The sequence below is a fragment of the Achroia grisella genome, unplaced genomic scaffold (assembly GCF_030625045.1).
Source record: "Achroia grisella isolate CSIRO2021 unplaced genomic scaffold, CSIRO_AGI_Agris_v1 utg109, whole genome shotgun sequence".
Lineage (NCBI taxonomy): Eukaryota > Metazoa > Arthropoda > Insecta > Lepidoptera > Pyralidae > Achroia > Achroia grisella.
The window spans coordinates 8,181,131-8,204,956 of NW_026712573.1; the positions used below are offsets into that span (position 1 = coordinate 8,181,131).

The 23,826-nt window shown below is 31.1% G+C and overlaps 1 protein-coding gene across 2 annotated transcripts in view; it reads left to right on the plus strand.

Moving 5' to 3' along the window:
* The window catches only part of LOC131844307 (TWiK family of potassium channels protein 9-like), a 283,305-nt gene that overhangs the window by 18,334 nt on the left and 241,145 nt on the right, over window positions 1-23,826 (plus strand). For both annotated transcript variants that reach the window (XM_059193160.1, XM_059193168.1), the window contains exon 2: window positions 16,487-16,525. The gene's annotated coding sequence lies outside the window, so the exon portion shown is untranslated. The remainder of the gene's footprint in view (window positions 1-16,486; window positions 16,526-23,826) is intronic.

Genomic DNA, 23,826 nt, shown 5'->3' on the forward strand with positions numbered 1-23,826 from the left:
CAAAATACTTTAGATATAGAAATGACGACAATTAATGTAATTAGTGGTCGCCCAGTGGTAAAGTGACAATAATGAATTTAAATAATAAGATTGAACATTATTAAAGTTCTAATTCAGAATATTGCTACACAATATTCTTTTTATGTTGAGTTTTACATTACCTCACCTCGTTCATGTGTAGCGGAATTGTATGTCTGAAGATATTGTACATGCATAAATGCATGCCTAAGCCTAATAGCAGAAACCAGCCACTTCGTTTGTACAAACATTTATCCTTTTTTGTATAATAAAGCATAAAGTTTGTATAAAGAATATAAAGAATCTGGAATGGTACACATCCTTCAAAGGTAACCTATGTTATCTTTATGATATACGAAGATGGGAAGTTATATTAAATTTTATTAAGATCCGTTAATCCGTTTAGTCTTGAAAAAGTGACAATCAGATAGAGACGTACGCATATAATATGCATAGACATTTTATATACCCTCAAGGGATGTATTTTTTACATAAGAATGAGCTAATATTTAGTATAAAAGTAGACTGAAATTTTTCATAGTAGTTGTCAAATTAACATAAAACCACATAACATACGAGTTTTTTTTATAAAAGATAGTTTATGTCTGTCCTCGTGATACATTCTTGTCTTCATTTAGATCCGTTTAGTATTTGCTACCTTTACACGAGTATATAAATATACAGACACACCATCGCTACTATATTTCTATATATTAATGGAACATGGAAACATGGATGTTTCATGTTTTTTACTTATTTTAATAAGTTTAGAACTTTAACTTTCTAATCTATTGCTAAGTTATTATAATTTATTAATTATAAATAATTAAATTGTTACAAAGTTAGTCATTTTGTAAGGTATATTATATTGATATTGATTATACTTGACACATCATTATTCTCACGGCTCTAAAAGTCCTAAAACAATAAAGTAAAAACATGTTTCTAGTCCCGTAGTTTAGACTGTACGTTGACAGATCAGTTAGTCAGCAGGGACAATGTTAAGCCTCTTATGATTATATAGATAAAGTAAGTCTCGACTATGTAATATTCTCTTATCTGTGTCTCAACTGACTATCTCAACATCGATTACTCACTCATTCTTAATATATAGAAGACACTAGGCATATGAAACGCTTTCTGAAAAGTTATCTCCCGAAGGAATAAAAAGGGGTTGAAAGTTTGTATTGAACTTTTGGAGTTAAAACTTTAATAATTTGTTTGATTTTATGTTAGAGAATTAGAAATTCTTGTATTTAGAATTTGGATAGAAACAAAATCTGTCAACGCTTAAAATACTTTAATATTATTTGTCAATACATACCGTATTGACAAATAATATTAAAGACAAACTGTATTTGTTTATTCTCAAAGTCTGTAACAGTCTTTAACAATAAACAAAAGAGTTTATATGCGTATGTGTTAAATACATGGTAGGGTGTATAATTTTTTTTATAGATTTATCTACACTTCTCTATATAAACTGCGAATGTTCGGAATTTCATACTCCTCAGTCCGCAAAATTTTTCGTAAAAAGTTTTTGCTTAACGTATTAATATATATATAGAGCTATTTACTTTTATACACACAGATTATAGCTTACAAAGTATGTTGAGTTGAGGTAGAAGTATTCAGATAGAACACTTTGTAAAAAGTCTGTCTTGGTTGACGTATGTGACAACATTCAGGAACTATACGGGAACGTAAACTTAGCTTTGCAAATTATGTGGCCCGCCTTGCCTTCGCCCGGGTGCTCATAATTTTGTGAATTTTGTATATATTAGCATAAGCCGTAGCCTATGTCACTTTGGAGTAAAGTAACTTTCAAATAGTGAAAGAATGGGAGGAGGGGATTATGCATAATGAGAAGTAATGGTCCCATTTCTAGCAGCAAGCATTGATATCAGGTTAACTTCTACGAGGTCCCTTCTGGAAAGCATTGTGGATAATTCCCGATTCCTTACGATGTGCCTTATACTCTCTGTTCATAGTCTACCGGGGTTTTGCTAACCAATAGTGTCAAGTGTACTATTCCATCATCATCATCTATAAAAAAACTATGTGTGCAAATTTATAAAATCAGTATACAGCAGACTACAAATTACAAGATAAGGCAAGAGGCATAATGTCTTATTCAGTCCATATGGAGTTAATATATAACACCGATGGTCACCAGCTGGGCCGTCAGTTTGCCATTCCAATTATTTTAAAAACTTGTTTTGGAGTTCAGAACGGATTTTATTGTGATGGATGCCTCATAACGAAATATGCTCTCTCTATAATATTATTAGTATTAGTTTAAATTGTATAATAAACTTGTGTACACATATAAATAATGCAAAAGTTGAGTAATACACGTACGTAACTTTGACAATTTAAAACAGTAGCGTAACAAGCAAGCGTAGGTAATACTGTTTGTTTATTTGCGCGCTGTATCTGTGCAAAACCGAAAACTTTGTTTAATGAGGGCAATGAGAGCTTCCCTTATATGTAGGGTTGCCGATATCGTTTTAGTCATTTTATTAACTAACTACAAAAGGAGAAGGTGCTTAATTCAGTAATATTTTATTGTATAGACAATAAATGTGTAGGATACCTATACGGCGCCACCTATTATTTTATTAATGAATTCATAATAATAAATTAAAACAGTGAGCAAATTCTTAAAGTATTCATTTTTTAGTTTAATTCCGCCTATATGCGGTCTTATATTTCACAAAATTTTTTTGTAAATAAATTATTCTATCCATCAGACTTTTTTTGTGAAACCTTAACACGTTGTCTGAAACTTTTCGCCTCATCAACCTTTTAAGAATTTATAATCAGATACACTTTCGCATTTAAAATATTGGTACGGATTATAAAGTGAAATAGTTTAAAACAGACTGCTACTATAATCTAAAAGGACGTCTGCATCGTAGGGGTCAAGCACACAAGTTTACTCGTAGAGATATGAGGATCCACAATCAAGAAAATGTACTTTTTAAATTGTCTGGGGTCTTAATGGTCTGGGTTGTGGCCACAGATGTTGCTTTGTCTGCTTTCTTTTGTTCACTCCAGTTTGAAGAGCAGACAACCTCTGGAGCTAGCTAGCTAGCTAAAGATTAGCTAAATGCTTATTATTAGGACTTACTACTCTTTTATTATGGACAACAGAAAATAATATCTGTATATGTACTCGTATGCACTGTTAAAGAAATATTTTTGTGTTAAGACATACAACTTAAGAGATAAAATTTAATCATCATGTAATATTAGGGTATACGCACATATTAGCGTATGTGCTAATATTACACTGACAAGAACAGTGTACATGATGACACGATGATGATGAGTACAGAGATGTCATGCTTATAACTACCCTAATTTCGCTGTCCACAATTCAATTGCTTAGTGGCTGAATGATAAAGATATTAGGTACATCTGTCTCACTTTGTCTACCCGGGATAAATATGGCAATCATCATCATTATCACCTCAGCCCGGAAGACGTCCCCTGCTGAATCAAAGCCTCCTCCAAAGATCTCCACGACGATTGGTCATGCGCTGCTCGCATCCATTGCCTTTCAGCAATCTTGGCCAGATCGTTTGTTCACCTTGCTGGAGGCCTTCCCACGCTGCGTCTTCCGGTCCGCGGTCGCCACTCGAGGACTTTATTGCCCCAATGGCCAACTGTCCACATAAGACAATATAAATGAACAATGGAATAGAATTCAAAATTATTCAAGTAGTTTTATTTGATTTTGTTATATGTTTCATAATTATTTTATATTTTATGATACCAGCCCTACTCTCAACCATGTATATTCATAAGCATAACATATATAGTGAGTGCGGTTTCAAGTGACAAGGCACGTCTTATATTAAACCGTTTTGTTTTGAGTTATAGTCTGGTATTTTGATCTCCCATGAGTGGGTTTGGGGTTACTTATGCGATTTTATTTTCTTTGACATGTTATGATTTAAAATTTAATAATTTTGTTTGAAATAGATAATCTAAATGTTATTACTAAACAAACCATACTTTATTCATACATATAAATACAACCGTTTTTATAGACTTTTTCTTGCAAGATTTCTTGCATACTTCATATTTTTCTCATTTTACGGATGATGATATACTAGTATTCATGCATTCGATAACAACCTATGGTACTACTGATGAGAAGCTGATAAAGTTAATTAGATGAGTAAGCTCAACGTGACAAACTAACTAGGAATTAATGATGGTTTGTACGCTCCATGATCAGGTCGGGCTTTAGATGGTTCATGGATCCTCTAGTCACTATTATTAATAATGTCCTTCCTCTCTGGTGTATATGTATATACCTATATTTCGATTTATTATTATTATATTTACTTTTATTCTATCAAATATTGGTATTTTTATTGGTAATTTTTGTAAACAGTTTACTGGTTCGTTTTAATAGATTTTCATAACGAAAAATGGTTGTTGGTTTTCCAAATTACGTTATTTAACTGTAATTATTAAGAAGCTTTACTGCACATTTTTTCTATAATTGTCACTTAATGACATTACTATCTGTCTTGGCTTATATAACACTTAAAAAAGCTAGAGATTATATCAGTTATGCTAGTTGGACGGGCTCACCGGTATGTATCAGATGCTTAGGTCAATTGTGGATATTACCACTGTAAACTCCATTACACAATAGAACTCTAGACATATCCAAAAACATATATTGTGGATTTGAATCTCAAATTGCATATTGATGATAGTTTATTTGCAGAGGGTATAGAGAATTCTTAAATTAGTATAGTGAATGTTTGAAGAATATAAATAATTCAATTATATTATATTATTATAATCAATACATATAGAAATAATGTTATACTGAAAAATCTGTATTGTTACAGATTTTTCGGTATAACATTATTCTATTATCTTATTTCTAATGTCAATACAATAAAACTAAATATAGACTGTCTGTAAAACAGGCGAAATATTCAGTTTTTTTGTCATGAAAGTCGAATAACAAACAAACTGACGGTCTGCCTACAAATAGACGACTTTTTACAAACTCTACTTAGGTTAAAATGATTACATTCTTGGTTTATATGAACTTATTAGAAATTTTAATACATTGTCTTCTGTTCTCTCTAACCTTTTCTCGTTGTCGGGTACAAACTTCATACGAAAGCTTATTGCTTTTACCCAACTACTACAATACCTACGAGTAAATTAGACAATTACCATAAATTAGTTTTAACCGTAATATTATTATAATAAACATGAAATGTCTTTTCTCATTTTACACTATTCATTACAACAATATTCTGTCTGTTAAAACTAATTTACTCTCATAACATACCTTCATTTCGAATGCAGTTTTATTTTAATTAGTAAGCATATGGGTACCTCGGTTACATTCATAGTGGAGTGTAATTACATTTACTTAAAAGAAATAACACATTTAGTAAATTAAAAGCCATCCATTGTCGTAAAAATTTACTTTTCTGTCACAATATGGTACAAATTTACATTTTACATGAATTTACAAATAAATTTCACTTTTACAAGTATTTTTCGCGGCTTCACTTGCGCTACTGTTGTAACTCACTCTGGGTATAACGGGAAACGATTAATACTAAAGCACCAGTTATCAAATTTACAATAAATTAATGAAATGGATAAAAATATAGAAAGAAGTTTAAAAACTTCTTTCTATAAGTAATACACATAATGTCGAATTGAGAACATCATTCTTTTGAAGTCGGTTGAAAATTAAGAAAATGAATTGAAACGTGAAATCGTAATAATAAAAAGCTTCCGTAAACCTGTCACAAATACTTAGACTGTACAAACAGTTGGTAGATTTGTACTTGGTGTGTTCATCATACTTTGAAATGCGTGCGACACGGGCTCCGCAGACAAAGGCAGCCCGATGGATGAGTCCCTTTGTTCCGTCAGGCACGAAGTAATCAAACACTACAAGACTTGCTATAAACGTATTCTTTTCTATCTCTGCTGCTCTATATACACGCCCGTAATTCACAAATGCGATCATTTGTTTTCTCTACTGAACATTAGATGTTTTATCATTTACTACCCGCTCTGTTTATTGTACAGATCTAGTATATAAGTTTTATGAAAATAAAATACAGCCTACGTTATTCGCTATATCGTGGCAATGTAGTATGCCGTGATGAATGATTAAAGAACGCATTTTGGTAGTAACAATAAACTAAGACATGTAAAGGTAGACAAATATGTCGCCCACAATTAACATCTACCGTTAGCTCTCAGTTTTCTCGTGATCAAGAAAGTTGAAATAGTATCGAATTATTTGGAATATAATAATAAGAATAAAACGTAGTATATTACCGTGTTATTTCTTTAATATCATATTTAAAAAAGCAATCAATCAATAGCAGTAGAGGGAACGATAAATTTGAAGTGGTTGTGAGTACAAATGCAGATGATATGCTAAGTTTGTAGAAGACCTTATGACATTATCACAGAGGTACAGGTAGCGGTTCCGACCTCACCTGTCTAAACATTACTCGAACTGTCTGTTGGAAATTATCTGTTTGTGATAACAGTATTACGTAGCAAAATCTAGATGTTAGAGAACAAATAGAAACAGCTTGGTTGGTTATATTAAAGGCAACCTTGTTTTTTGTTACTTTTTTTGGAATAACTTTATTCTGGAACGTCTTTTTTAAAAAATGCAGATTAAAGGAAATGTAATATCATAATAGAAGAAACCCTGTATCAATGAAGTATCCCGCGACTAGATTTGAAACATTTCTCAAAAGAGTGACAGACTTGACAGTCGAATTGGGCAAATTACTTGATAATGCAATTTAGATGACAGCTGTAAAACAATTTAGTATGAGATAGGAAAATGATTGATGTCTCAAACGATTGGGAAGAAACTTCTGGAGTGGCGTCTCCGTACATATTAATGCAGTCTTGTGAGAACACTAGCATGATGATCTCAAGTGTTTTGTAGCGTAGTAATACATTGTGGTTACTAAGGATTAATTCCTACCGCAATTTAAGGAAAACAAAACAATATAAAATAATAGTAAAATAGAATATTCAGAATTAGGCTTCTTGTATGTCTGCATCTCTGGTTGAATAATGTGAAAAAGTTTGAATGATTTGATTTTCTTGACTGTAATAAGTTAAAAAATGCTTTTTTATCCGAATTTTCTAACGAAAATGTCCGAAAAGGAAAACAATAAACTTCGACATACGACTTTTTATTCGACAATTTAAAACAAATGCAGCCAAGAACACTACATGCACTTACTACATACATTTATTATAATAAAGTTGTACAGTATCACGATAATGGAAAATTATTATTATTGAAAGCATGCTTACATTTTATTTAATTTGTATTGTCCAAGGTTCCGATGGCATTGACTGATGCCGTGGAGCGAGCCCCATTTATCAATAAAAAACTCCTCGAAACGGATTTAGTCAAAGTTAAAAGGAAGCGCCGTTAACAAGATAAGAGAGTTCTCGATAATGGGCTTTTTGTCGCCAACCGCGCTCTGGATTAAATTGCCGAAAACGTCCGAGACACAAATTCTGTTAGGATGCTGGACGGCCACGTTATATCTGGTGCAGTTCCATGTTACCTACTTGATAATTATGATACAACTGCGTTTAACGGTACTGAACGTTACATTTTGGTATTTATAAGCGAATTTATTGTATTGGATAATATTATACCATTGATTAATTCGATTGTATTTTTATCTAAAAGAAAAAATATATAAAATTTGACGATGTTTTCTTTTTAAAATAAACTCTTGTAATACTCTCAAACTTTGAAATTGATTTATTGCTTGGAATGAGTTTCAAATTATAAGTATTCCAAAACGTTAACTTATGACTTTCATTATGTTTACACACAATATACAACACATTTTTTATCACAATAAATTGAAAAAAGAGTCTATTTATATGTTAATTTCAAACAAAATCATATAATTTGATTAGAGAATTATTAAAAAAGATACTGGAGTTTTGGTTGTTATCTTACAAATCTTCTGTAGTGACCTTCTTGTTACCAATAATTCAAAGAAATAAATAATGAGATACGGCTTTTAAGTATTTATTTATTCCGAATCTTGTGTCGATTGTCAGACTTGTAAACGTAGAATCGACTGTCCGACCATTATTTTGACTTTCCCTAATTAATTTATACTTTCCTGAACTTTTGTGTACTTGTTTTGAACGTTCGTCGTGTCAATTAAGGAGTTATACTTAAATGGCACGGAAAAGTAAATTTAGAGAAGTTTAATACAAATACTGGAATAAGAGGGTTGTCTTGTTTCGAGGGGAGCAGGTCGATTTGACTGTGATAAATTCTGGCTAAATGAAAATCAGAAAATGTGTTTATTTAGTTCTTCCAATATTCTATAGAATTGTCGTATTTGTGTTCACGTCTTATGAAATATTTCCCCAATGTCTAACTTTTCAATACAACTTTTATGCAAATAGAAACCATTTAATATTGTAACATTTTTATAATAAACAATATTGTTGTTTTAGAAAGTACAATTAAACAATTTTATGAACATCAACCACCATGTAGTTTTAAAATGCAGTATATGGAGTATGCACTATACTCGTATATTTAAAATCAATTACCGGCCTTTACTAATAGGAAATGCATGACAGAGTCAAAACCTTTTAACTGGAATTATCGAACATTTTGGGCACTCAGCATACGCTTTGAAATGTTACAGTAGGTAAGTGATCGGTATATTATGGAGTACTATTAGGTATATATTCTGTGATTATAGTCGCAATGGTTTGTTAACATTGTTGAATAAAGCCATAACAATAACCATGTATAACTAATTGATAATTTATTTATAGTGACGACTACTTTTATAGACGGTATAGCAGTTCCAACCAACTTTCGAATGTAGCGAAGTGGGTTATGGTTATAGTTTGTATCAGTTTGGGTATTTTCTATGTATATTATGTATAGTATTACAAACATATATGTATATATATTTATGTATTTGTATTAGTTGTATAGGGCACAGTATTGATTCTGTTTGGTACTATTTATTATATAGTGTGATACTGTGATATATCTGAGAGTGCTGTGTGTTGTACAACCTTATTTAATACTAAAATAAATTAAGATAAGACCCTAATGGGGTTTAACATATGTACGATTTTTAATGAATTACTCAAGATTATATAGACTCACTATATATACAGTTATATCCTTTGTGGCATGTAGGTATTCGATTTTTGTTTTTAGTATCAATTAGTCGGTGTGATTTATGTTTTAGTAATTATATATACTATTATGTTTTCTTTGACAGTATAATTTAAATTCTACCTATATATATACGTAAAATATATGTTATTATATTTTGAGATTGTGCCCTGAATTATGTTTAATCAAAGCTTGACCTTGTTTCAGTTTATCAAAGGTTAAATCTTAAGGGACGAAGTCTATACTGATAAATTAATACGTTCTGCAACGTAAATCATTTGAAGGAAAGCGTTTACGATAAGGTTAAATGAACACGTTTTATTTTATTTTCGTGGGATAGTTAATAAATAATTTATAGTAATTGATTATATCTGAGCTACAGAGAATGTCATTGAAACCGTTGCCTAGTGGTTAACTACCCTTTAACTAGGGTTTATACCCTAAAGGTTGTAAGATAAGTCAAATACGGCTATTACCAGAAACTTGGTTTATCTTCTGGGAACTATTATAATGTTTTTGGCCGTAGGCCTTTATATCTTTACTAAACGAAAATGGAGGCAAGTGCAGAGGGCACTTTAAACCCGCGGATGCCCTTATGGAACGGCCGAAGGTCAACTCCTGCTACGTCTTCAGTCCGATGGGGTTCCGACCTCGGCTCAAGTTGCCGTAACTACAATTCCTGTTTGAATGGGACAGAAGGTTGATTGGAGAGGGTAACTTTGCATGTCTATTTATTTCAAATTAACTCTTCAATGTGAGAGAGATGAACTAGTTAGACGCATTGTCTAAATAGTTCTAATAACTCTCTTTAATAATTTTACCTAAATGTCGTTTGGCTAAAGTTAGTAATTCGTTTTATAGCGATTGCGTAAGGTTTTACAATAAAATACCAGAGTCTGTTATAAACCTGCCAGAAAAAAAACTTAAATGTCAAATAAAACAGTTTGCTTTTCACTTTGCAAAAAAGCTTAGTATAAAATTGAAGAATTCGTTAACGATAATAATGTTTTTATAGAAAAACTTTAAATCCATAGCACTGACGATATTATCTGATTACACTAATAATGAGTGCGTAGCGATTTCTATGTTGATTATCGCATGCCTCTTACTTGTTATACTGTAATTATTTATATAAAAAAAAAAACATCTATTAAAAAGAGCAACACACAAGTTTCTTGCTCATTCTTCTTGTGATGAATCTGCATTCCGAATGAGTGGTAGAATCAAAATTTGACTATTCAAAGTGCTTGTAATGAGTTTATTTGAATAAAGTTTATTTCTATTTCTATTTTTATTTGTTCATCTCTCTCACACTGAAAGAAAAATTAAGTTTTGCTTTTTATCGGTGTTAGGAAGACATACATTGATTTTTTATGTCGGCCAGATATTATCATCGACTTTGTGAGGGGTTGTAAACAACTATGCTCTCTTTGTCGATATTATTATAAGGATTCCCTTTAAAGATATTAGATATTATTGTCCATTGTACTCGTAATATGTCTTTAAACAAACATATTACACAAATTTTACCAGCTCATCTACGGCTAATGTTAAAAGTTCATTATTTGCACGCTTCATTCAATTTTGTAATTTAAACCTTATTTCATAGAATATAACAGCGATATTTTATTAATTATACTTGATAGCGGTAGCCAGGGGTCGCTAATTGAATTCTGTTATTGGCAGGAAACGGCGTACCCTCGGGGTTTCAGATTTTTGCACAAAGATCGGCCATTTTAGACATTCATTTAATTCGTTTGAAGCAATGCAAGAGTATTGTTTCGTTTATTAATATTGATTATATACATATATTATTAAATTGATTATAGTAGTAACTATGCATAATCATTATTACTATTTATCTTGCATGCTTAGTGTCTTACGAGGTATGTAGAAAATGGAAGTTATCAACATTTCTAAAATTGTAGAGGGTTAATAAGATTTCTTAAGGTTCGACAGCGCACGTAACACCGCTGGTGTTTTAGGCGTCAATAGGCTACGGTAACAATTTACCATTAGATGGGCCATATGCTTGTTTGTAACCATGTACCATCAGATGAGCCGTGTGCTTGTTTGCCACCATCGTAGCATAAAAAAATTGTTTAAAATGTATGTGTCGCCTCTAAGTGTACGCATATGTTTGCCGGTGTCGTGGTAGAGTAACAATAATTAGTTTGTTTACAAATGGACTTAAACAATTACATAATGGACTTAATTAAGGTTCTATATCTATTTCCATATATACTAACTAACTTCTATTTATATTATCATAACGTGGTTATTAATAAGTATCTCTCCGCTGCTGGAAGATACCTTGGTGAACATATTGCACACGTTGAGTTGCGACTATCATTGTATAAAAAAATACTCACGTAAGTATGTACTAATAAATATGCAACTATGACTCTTTTATAATACATATATAAATAATCAGTTTATAACTCCTATATATAAGTTTCAGTACTGTTTAATTTGTGTCTTTATCATGGTCCATTGGTATAATAGGCATCTATAAAACGAGTCATAAAAATACAAGCAAGTTAAGTGAAATGGTCGTATAAATCGGGCCAGTCGTTAATCGAATGCTCTTTTAGTGCCCTCTGAAGGTTTGTATTATAATCAGCGCAGTGTTGTAGAAAATTAGCTTATTTAATAGTATGAATAGCCTACAGGGTTGAAATTTGCACGCAACGGGAACTGTGCTGTTAGTAATTTAATTAATTAGTTGACTTCAGTTTGAAGATTTTAGATTCCAATTTAATTTAATTATTATAACTATTTAAATTACATGCATTTTGAAAACCAATCAACAAGATAGACTTTAATACATAACATAGTGAAATAATGGTTTTCAATACTTCTTATACGTAAAAATTGGATGTTTATTTAAATTAATTTACATAAAATTGTAATGTAAACCTAAACAAGAGTGATTTCTGAGGAACGGAAAACATTCTGTTTAAACTACATGCAAATTCGTTCAGTAGATTTTGAGAATATCGCAAATATACTGACAGTCGCTGCAAGGGTTCAATCGTTTTATAATATGTATAGATATTGGATCTAGTAATCAGTGCAGTGTTGTAGAAAATTAGTCTATGAATAGTCTACGGTTTGAAATTTCCGCGCGACGAACGAACTTCGTAATTAGTAATTTTATTACGGGTTAGACTGTAGTTTGAAAATTATTTTATTACATAGTTCTGTAATAAAATTACTGATTAAATTAATTGCATCTCAAACATCTATTAATATTATAGAGATTAGAGAATTGTTTTACACTTTTAGTATTAATTTATGTTATAAACCAAAAGATATATCAATAATATAAAATCTTGTATTAGATTGATTCACCAGTACGTAGATAAATAAATAAACTTGGTATTGCATAGGTTTATTATGGAAATTATTTTTAGTTACATAGAAGTAGTCTTGTAGTTTTATCAGTGAAGTGAGTTAGAGAATGTGTTGAGAAGTGGAGTAGTCAGGATAGTTAGTTCATCGCGTAGAATTATTTAGGAATTATCATCCAAAAATTCATAAGCCCACCTGTTTTTCTATTCTGTAGTAGTGTAGTAGTCTTCTATTTTTCATGCAGAACTCATAATTTGCTTATTCAGAATATATCATAAATCCCGCCAAATTTTTAGAGCTGTATAGGTTATAAAATATACTCTTAAGTAATCTCAATTAGTTATACTACTTTATGATTATATTCTGCTGATCAAAGAGTTTTAGAAGTACTCTCTCATAAATTTATCATCAAATTTGTTTAAAAGAGCATTTAAAAAACTATAAGTTTAATCTTTAGCAATTTAAAACTAGATGCATATTCGGGAATTTGCATGAAATTTATAAAAATTATATATTCATATATTCTAAACCCTCCCTTAAAGAGCTTTAAAGATGTCGCATATTTACTGAATCTGGCGCTGTGTATATCTCGTCGATCTATGAAACAGGTTAGCTGGAAAATTGAGCTTAAAATGAGCTGCATCGATCGGCTTTGTACTTATGGGTCGTAGTATCATAGTTGATATACATATTCAATAATAGGTTGGACGGTTCACTAGTATAGGCAGGGAAAAATGTGTTTATTGAAAGATAATATTACTTAATCGTAATAGATTTTATCTTTTCCTTGTGTTGCCTATTTCAGCCGCCAAGCAGTTAACTTTGCAAGATGTGTTTCGGTTAACTAGTGAGACAAAACACTGAAATTACAGAATATAAAGGAATCTTAGAAAACAACAGTGTGTGTTTGTGTGCGTGTACGTTTGTGCGTGTGTGCGTGTGTGTGTGTGTTTATGTGTTTGTGTGTGTGTGTCTGAGTATGTGAACGCAAGTAATACTACAGATACACACACATGATGTGTTGCTGTTCATGTATATAGGCGACAGTTACCACTTATTATCAGGTAGGCCGTCAGTCTGTTTACAATTCTAATTAAATAAAACAATGTTGGTTAAAATATTGGCTGGCTTAAAATCTGTTTAGTGGAATTGAAGTAAAACACTTCAAATTCAAATACAACAATTTTACTTAGGTTTTCATTTATATATTTCGAATGATAACCAACCTGATGGTTCTCCTAGTAATGCTACTAGTGCTAATTGTCGTCTATATACATGAACAGCAAAATACGGACATTATATCGTTGTGTAATGCTCGTGGTATTCCTCCTGCGTGACCATGCACTAACAATATTTCCACACCTTCTAAATGAATACGCATACTAGGTATTTTGTGATTACTTACACTACGTTAGATACATTTTTCAAATTATATTGTATTTCTATAAGTTTCTATCTTTAAACCTCTGAGACAATAAGTCTTGTGAATATATGTATGTAATTTCACTTATTTCTAGAAAGCTAAATTATTCTAAACATTATACTTAGTACATTTTTCGTTGCATGAATATTTACTTTACTACAAGCTCCAACTATCATTTGTCTGTATTATCTGCTTAGCATTTGTATCATATAATTTATTACTTTTTTCAAACTACATAACTAAGACCGGCGATCGTACTTTAACTTTTTTATTTGAAAACGCTTTGGCATTGTTGTAACAGCTGATGTAAAGTTTCCTACAATACCTTCTACTGCAATAAATTGCATTTTCTGAGACTAGCAGTCACATATGTACACAAAAATACGTATAATTGTTTTCATTTTTATTACGTTGATAAGATTCCCCAATGATAGTTTATATTATACTAGCTGTGCCCGTGCTTTCGCCCGTTTGATATTTTTAGCCTATATTACTGTAAATTTTCATTAAAATTCGTTCAGTACTTTTTGCGTGAAATAGTAACAAACATTCATTTATACTAACAAACTTTCGCATTTTTTGCAATAATTAAGAATTTGTTACTTTCTTGTATGTTGGTTATATACGTGGGTTATGTAACTACATCATGAATTTCAAAGAATTGGAAAAGGAGTGACAGGATAGGGTGACGTTTTTTTTGTATTGGAGTCACGTTCTGTGAACATGCGTCTTAAAAAACTAGTTGAAGCCAGCGGTTTCGTTTAATTTTTTTAGATAAAAAGTAGGCTTATATCTATTGTCGTGATATATTCTATGTGTTTTCAAACATTCAGATTTGTTCAACAGTTTAGTCGTAAATGGCAGCAAACTGACAAAAATACAGACACACAATTTATTAGTATGGATTGTGTACTACGTCATGACCTTCTTCATAAGATATGACTTGCAAAAGGTGATGTGTAACAGAATGGGATGACGTTTTTTCGTATTGGAGTCACGTTGTGTGGACGCGCGTCTGAGCTGTATTGTCAACTACATGAATGGACTGTTCCTATCCTGTTGTACGTAGACCATACATTTTGTTTATTTTGAGACTTTTTTATAACAAAAAATAGTGATGATACCTGCGACTTCATTTACTTTTTTAGGATAAAAGGTAGTCTATATGTGCTCTCGTGATGCAACTAATCTACTACATCTTTAATAAAAACCTGTTCAGCGGTTTTGTCGTGAATTTCATTTGATCGATATTTAACAGAAAATCAGATATACATATTTTTGCATCTAATAATATTAGTACATTTATTGGACGAAAGTCCACATTAACTTATGGACTTATTCACTTTAAATGTTACGTTAACAGCATTCTGTCAGTAACGCTTACAGTTTTAGTAAGTATAGGTATATAAATGAACTGTTGCTATTCTGTAAATAATAATCTATTATATACACTATGGTTAAATGTTATTTGATTAATTGTATTTATATTTGTAATAAGTAGCTGACAAACAAGCATACGGCCCAATTGATGGTAAAAGGTTACCGTTTTTGGGATGGGCAAATCATGTGGAGGAGCAAGAATCATGTTTTAAAGAAAGTACTTAACATAAATGTGGCTATCCACGTTGATGCAACGATAGAGGACGACCGAAAAGAAGATGAGTGTATTGTGGGAAAGATAATATGTCTAAAAAGAGAGTAAGCTTAGATATGATGGGCTATAGGAATCAGTGGAAGAAGATGTCATACTGTGGCGACCCCAAAATGGTATAATAACAAGGCAATGATAATGATGGATTTGGTAACCGCGACCGAGTCTGCACACAGTTATATTCAGGAGTTTTCGACCTTTCCAGAGTATTTTTGAAATAAAAAAGAACCATGTTCTTCCTCATAATACAAATTATCTTTATCTGAAATTTCATTAAAATTCGTTCAGCCGTCTAGTTGTGAAAAGATAATAAACAGACAGACAGATGAACAGACATTTGTGCTATGATTTAGTGCGGATAGCATAGATTACATAAATTGCAGTAAAAAAGTTGCTGTTGTAAAAATTTTGCTGTCTCTATATTATCCAAAAATATGGTCAACAAGGCTTATCTATTACTCGTAGCCAGGTCAGCTAGCTTTTCAATTCAACAAAATGTTTGCACTTTTTCACGTTCAATCTATTTAATGTAGGGACCAAGGAAAAATGTCGTTAGGCTTTTTTGGTATGCCTACCCGATATTTCAATAAAGTTTGTTGTCGCCATGAAAGAGCCTTTTGATGTTATATGCCCAGCTACATAGAATATACGCGTTACTCTATTATATTTGGTGTACTTTCACGATTATTAATACATTAACATATTCTATTGTTCTTGTTGAATTTTCTTATGTATCATTTATATTAAAATGTAAGTCAGATATTTATTGTTATGTCTATAAGTATGATATTTTTCTATATGTTACTTTTCATTTCTTTTACAGATAGTGGTCAGAGTTACAAGTTTTTGAGAGAAATAAAAGGTATGATTTGCTCTTGAATATGAATATTATAATAATAAACTAGTAAAATAGATTTAATAATATTTTCATTAAATTTATTTATTTTACAAATCCCATTTATCTACCCATCTGGGTTAGACAGGACAGAAAGCAATTTTTCTCAACAACGGACAGCAAAAGATAATCCCAGTTATCAAACCAGACCCAAGACATTGCATCTTATCAGCTCTAATCGCATAAAAGGAGCCAATTTCGAGTTTTGGGTCGTGTTTGCTTAGGTCGAAAGAACCTTGAAAGGCTGAATTTCACGGAATTTTCAAAGTTCTCGAGTAAATCCTTTGTTGTATGACAGCTCAAATATATATAGTGAGGGAGCCAACCATAAGGGAGGCATCTCTTCAAAGAAGTCATTATTTGTTATATTGTATCGATCGATCTGTGCAATCTTTTGTAAATAGAGAACTTTGTATAATTTCAAACTGTATTCAAATTTTATTGTGGAGTGACAATTCAACACATACACGGAAACTTCACTTTGACCTTTCCTAAATTCGCCACACTAACTAATAAAGTTTAAAAGTCTGACAAATAATACATTTTTTCATATAAGTTAATCATAATTGGCAATATGTAGACATGTTTGTTATTATCTTTAATGATGCTAAGTCATAGGACTAAAGCTATGCATTTTGTTGTTATTTTATTTATCTTGAAAAATTATGGATTAGTGCCTTTCTACCCGGCCTTATACACAAAAGGGAGTGAAATCAAATCTTACGGACACATAAAGAACTTGTATGTATTTTTGACATGTCTATTTATATTTCTGAGTAAAGAGAAGATTGATGAAACACCGATAACAAAATAAAAAAATAGTCTGTGGGACAACCTCGATACGAGACTCGCCTGCTGCCTCCTTGAAATCAAATATACTTAGCGAAATGTTGACATGGCAAGTGTTATGTTCACCATGGAGTCGACAATTTACAATGATTATGAGTGCCCCATCCGCGATAACAATCGTGGCGGTAAATTCATTTTATTTAAATATAACTATATAAATATACTTCTCGTGACTGCATTTATAAAGTTGCACAATATTTTACAGCCATATATTGAAACGTGAAAATTCAATATGTCATATTAGGGAGAATTGTCTATGACATTTTATAGAGATGCACTCGCAGTATCATTCAACTGCAAGGTTGCCTCGTTGAATATTTTTATGCACACGATTATTTACCGGATTTATATATTTTTCGCCAACTTTGGTACGAACATTTGTTCCAATATGGGCAACGTGTCGAGGATTGCTTATACGGGTCACATTAAATAAACTGCTATAAGTCACGCGAGGAGAATAATCTTATACACGCATAAAAATGGTATAATTAGGTCGTTGCCTTATAGCCCAGATTATAGCGGTTATTTCTTTTAAAATTCCCAAGGACAATATCAACATGACAATATCAATTGCCTCAATCTACCTGTATTGTATTAATATGACCAACTATCAATATTATTTGTCCAGCAACAAGTTTGCTTAATAAACTGTATTACGGCGGTAGGGCGATAAAAGGCAATGACATTACAAGAAAAGGGACTTGACATCTTAGTCCTTCGGAATGGCAACTCATGAGTGGTATCATGGGCATCACTGTGCTGTCTATGGATATAGGCGACGATTACCACGTACGATCAGGTGGGCTGTCAGCTTGTTTGTCATTCCTATTTCATAAAAAAGGTATCGTTTATTCTTTATTTCCTGAGATACGATTGGTTTCAATTACCTAACATTGTTTGGTTTATAGTTATTAAATACTTAGTTTGACAAATAATTATAATAATAGTGTATTTACACAATTTCAATAGAATTACTAATACTGTCTGTATTGATCCGAAATTTCTTTTAAATCGTTCTAGAAGTCGAAGCACTCAATCAGAGTATCAAACATTTAAACATAGATATCACTTTACAAATTCTTATAGAGATCACATTTATATTTATTTATATTCTCTATACACCATTAATGTAATTGAAAGAAATTTCAGACCAAAACTGTCTGTCTTGATACGAAATTTTTTTTAGATCTGTCACATCAAAACTAAAATAAAGTTAGCAAAAGTGACCTCGGTAACAAATACAAAAATATATTGATATATTTGTATTTATTTCCGAGGTCACTGTTCATATGTTTTAGTTTAATCTCTTTAATCATTGATATTGATCAATGTGATTAAACTAAATATGACGGACAAACCAGTACTAACTGACATAGTTTCGCTATTTATATTTAGCTTAATTTTGTGAATATAACGAAAAAATGTTGTTTATTACTCGTACTAAAGTTTGGTTATTTCTAGTGTAGCTCATACTAACTCTAACAAAAAACATAACTATGTAATATTATGTTATCTGTGCTAATACTAAATCATCATAAAAGATACGATCACTCTGTCAAAAGTGTACGAGTAAAGAAGTGTAACTCAACTAGATTTGTTCAGTATAAATCTGCGAAACAAATTAGTTTATATTGTTTTTACTGACATATAATATATATTTTCTATGAGAATACGAAACATTTGTACTAACCTTTAATATATATTTGATTAAAAAATAACAGTTTAATATATTTAGAATATTTAGCATATTATAGTTTTAATAAAGAAAGGACAATTTCTTTGTCGACTAATCTTTTATTAATTGGAAGGTAGTTGCAAAAATCTTGGTCGAATTCGTTTTAATATTATGGCAGATCCTATTTCAAAATTTATTACGCTGGTAAGAGGATGAGATTTTATTGAGTAAAGAAATGAAGAGAATTACTGAAACTTATCACAGAATATAAATATGATTACGATGTAAATGTAAGAGCATTTTTATGATTCAGGATTCTGAATATTCTAATATACGAGCATTGCTCAAATGTTGAGTGCCGCCTCATTTCAATTTGCAACGTTCGTCTTCAGTAATTTGACTGGCAGACTTACCACGATAAAATTATACCTCGCTTTTAAAATACTAGAAGTGATGGGTTCAGTTAACGTAGTTTGAAGTTTATTGCAGTTAATAACATCTGAAGCATTGTTTGTTTGGTTTTTAATATACAAATATGTTTTTTAAATGTTTATAAAAAACAATACAATTATAATTTCTATATGAAAACAATAATATAATAATAAAATGACTCTGAATAAATTGTGTCCTATAAAAATAATATTCTTTTAAACCTTACATTAGTACGAGTACCTGCAGAGAACATAATATGTAGTACCTAAACGTAAAATTAACCGTAATTTCATACTGTAACGTAGACATAAAATGAATGATGATTATTAGATAAATATATTTTGTTTTTACTTAAATTAGCTTTCGACATTGATAGAGAGACTGTAGTTAAATCCTCCGATTGTCTTGTGATAACTTGTCTTTACTTGGTAAAAAATCGGACCATTTTATAAGAAATTTTCTTTATTTCTTTCAATTACATTAGGTATATATACACATGTTAAAAATCACAAATACTTTTTGTAAAAAAGAATATATTTCTACAAGATGTATTGCATAAGATTTATTAAAGCCTAGTAATTTTTTGTAGTATTGAGGTCAAGTTATAAAAAGTGTATTGCGGTGAAAAACCTATAATCGTTATTTTTATTATGGAAAGGAAGTAAACAAACATAATAACGTCACTGTGACCGTAATGTTTCAATGTTGCTTGAATTGCTCCTGATAAACGTGAAACCGGCACCTTACAGGACAGTAACTGTTTACATCTGCTTTAACAGTAAAAATTCCTGAAGTTTTCATTGAATATTTCAATATAGTTCACTGATAATAGAATTATTTAATTTACAAGCTTCATAGGAATAGTGTACACGTTTTATATAATATATTAGTATAATTGTAGAAAATGGGGATACATTTTCATTTTAAAAACTTTATCTCTGAAAACACTTTCTATATAAGTAAAGTCCTGCAAAAGTTTATCTTTATTTACATAATGAAATAGATATTATATGTCTATTTACTATATCTGCCTCCGTTCATGGTAATTGTCGTATAAAATATAATACATCCTTAACATTTACCTATGATTACATTCAGATTTATTGTTTGACGTTTGAGTTTGACAGTTAATAATGCCGAGCCAGACGCCAACAACAGTGTTGTAGCTTAGTGAATAGCTCCATTCATTTCCACTGAGGTAGAAACAGATCGTTTATCATCGCCGTACATCAAAATGACTGGGTACTTTTGTTTCGCTTTATTTACTACAAATTTCTAATTTTCAATTAGATACAAAATAGGATTTAGCCCAAACAACATTAATGATAATGTATAGGTATTTTATTTTAGCAAGTATTATAGAAAATAAACTGACCTGCGTGACTACGTCTGCGTGTCACATAGTGTGAAGTTATAACGCCTTCCTCTATAATATATACATATACATTAGGCTATCCAATACTAAAATATATTTTTAATTCGAATCAATACATCCCGCGATTAGCGTGATCGACCAAACAAACTCTGCAGCTTGTTGTCTCTGCAGATTGTACATAGCTAGGTTCTACATGCGACTGCGTGTGTGTGATCATGATTAACAGGAATTAAAAATAGCCTATATCTTTATTATGTCAATCACTATACATCTATAGAAAAAGATACCATAAACTAATAAAAAAAAAATAATAAACATATTAGACTGAAATAAAAATAATGTAAATTAACAAAAAAAAAACACATAATTCGGTTTATTCATTTAGGCGCTACGATGTCACAGACAGACATAGAGACGTTAAACTTACTATAATTCGCTTTTTGCGACGTATGTGAAAAACAGTTCCAGTAAACGATTTTATATCTGCATAACACTCGGTTGCTGCGATAAAATTCTTTATGCAGCTACCGAGGTGGAATTGTCTGAGAATTCAGTTTCATTTCGTTAAAGAAATTATTCAATTACACTTCGGTAGCATTCCGTTGAGCGCCGCGTTGAGGTATCACTTTATATTCAACGCTTGTTATATCCTCAGTTTCACGTTAGTCGTGATTATATTACAATTTGAACTCACTCAAGTTACGAACGGTAATATACAATATAATTCTCTATTTACTTAGCGACTCATCAGAAGGCAAAATAAACTTGTTTAGAACAGAATATTTCAATCAGATTTTTCCAGCACAATTCACACAGAGCCATCTAGTGTCAAGCTAAGCGGAGCTTCTGTTATGATTACTAGATATTTGATAGAAATCCGTAAACACATTTTTTTATAAATACATACATATTTTACTTACATAGAAAACACCAAGACGTATTCACTCGTACTTATGACTACAAACTTATGCAACGTGTAAGGACTCAAACCCTCTGCCATCGGAACTATGAGCAATCTTTCTACTATATAAACCCAAATAGTAGAAAGATTGCAATAATTTGTAAGCCGAATCCATAACTTGGTATTATTTTCAATAGCAATATGAAGAGTGAATATTAAAATCAATAACAAGTTTCTGATGACGCTGTATAGCTTTCTGGACCTATGTATATACATAATTCGTATACCTCTCTTGGCCATAATCTTTTACGGTCACTTCCGAGACCTATAACTTTCGGATAACTAGTGTAGCGTACCAAGTAATATTAGAGATCATGTTTGGTACATTTTAATATCTCTCACTATAACAATAGTTGCTGTCAAAATACAAGAAGTATTTTCTAAGTTCCAAAAATCTAAGCTAAAACCACTTAAAAACATTACATCCTATGTAATGTTTAATTTGGTGTGCCCAGTTTTGTTACATAATACGGTAACACCATAATACGGAATCAACAAGACTGTCATTCGGGACTGAAACTGGTAATGTTATTGTAAATATATTTCTTGTGTATGAATCCTTAAACGTACTATTTACTACGTAACTAAATCTCCTAATGTCCTTTCACCTTCCTGTTGCTACAGACAACAATACAGAATTTTGGTACCATCATAGCCGCTAATTTATTTCGACTGCAAAAATATTCAACAAAATGAAATGAAAAACAATTCTCCAGAACTAATTAGAGTAAACCCTACTACACACAAAAAAAAAACAAAATTATTGTGTATAAGAATATGTCTGCATTATTCGATGCCTACAAAATATATTCTTTTTTTTAAATATATTTAATTAAGTTTTATCATTAAGTCCGTTCATATCAGAGACTTTATACCAAAGCCTTTGTGGGTATTTATGTATCACTTATTTAAGCTAAGCTGTTTCTATTGCCAACTATGTTGAAATTGTAATTGGTAGGGTGAGATATACCAGTGAAATTATTAGGTGTAGAGTATAAAATTATAGTCGTCAGAAACCCTTGGCGGGCACTGGGGGATGTTACAGTGTATTTTACGATGTGTTCATATCTGTATACGTTATATTTTCCAACACGTTTATTATAACAATTATATAAAACAACTTTAGATAGGTGAAAAAAATATATGAAATATGTAAACAAAAATTGGTTGCATTTTACCGAGGGAGACTTCGTACAAAGTTGTTTGTAGCGGTACTTTCTGCATCTATATCAGCTGTATGCTTTGTGTTTTCGATGAAAGATAGGATAATGCAGTGAAATTACAGGATACATCAGAGGTATCATCTTAGTTTAGATATAGCACTATGAATGAATGAGTACGGGCAGCACATGTTAATATGATGTCGTAGCGTCGGCTTGTAGTTGTTACAGTCACAAAAAGACAAAAATACAATTCTTAGCCATCCCACGAGGAAATAGAAATTAATTATTGTATCTAACGTCTACGATATATTATTGTAGTGCTCAAGATCATTACGGAAATAAATACCTAAATGATATATTTACGTTCATATACGATAATAATATGATCATTTGTGTCATAAAAATAACCTATGCTCATAAATTCCTAAGGTATTAATTGGCTAGAAGGAAAAATTATCATAATAAAGAAACTTTTGTAATAAATTAGGAGTCCGGTACCCTAGAGAACAACGAGTTTAGATAGAATGTAGGTACTAAATTACGAGTTAGGGATTAGAGATACATATTTGTTTAATTTAATCTCAAAAGGATTCATTATTCATACACCCTTTTTAGCAAATATTTTCAATGGTTTGAATCTTCTAAAGCAAGTAGATGTACATAAAGTTTTACACTTTTCATAACTAGTAACTACTTGTGAAAGAAATTGTAGCAAATAATGCTCATGTAACACACACACACACACATATATATATATATATATATATATATATATATATATATATATATATATATAAACACCTCTTTGGGCAC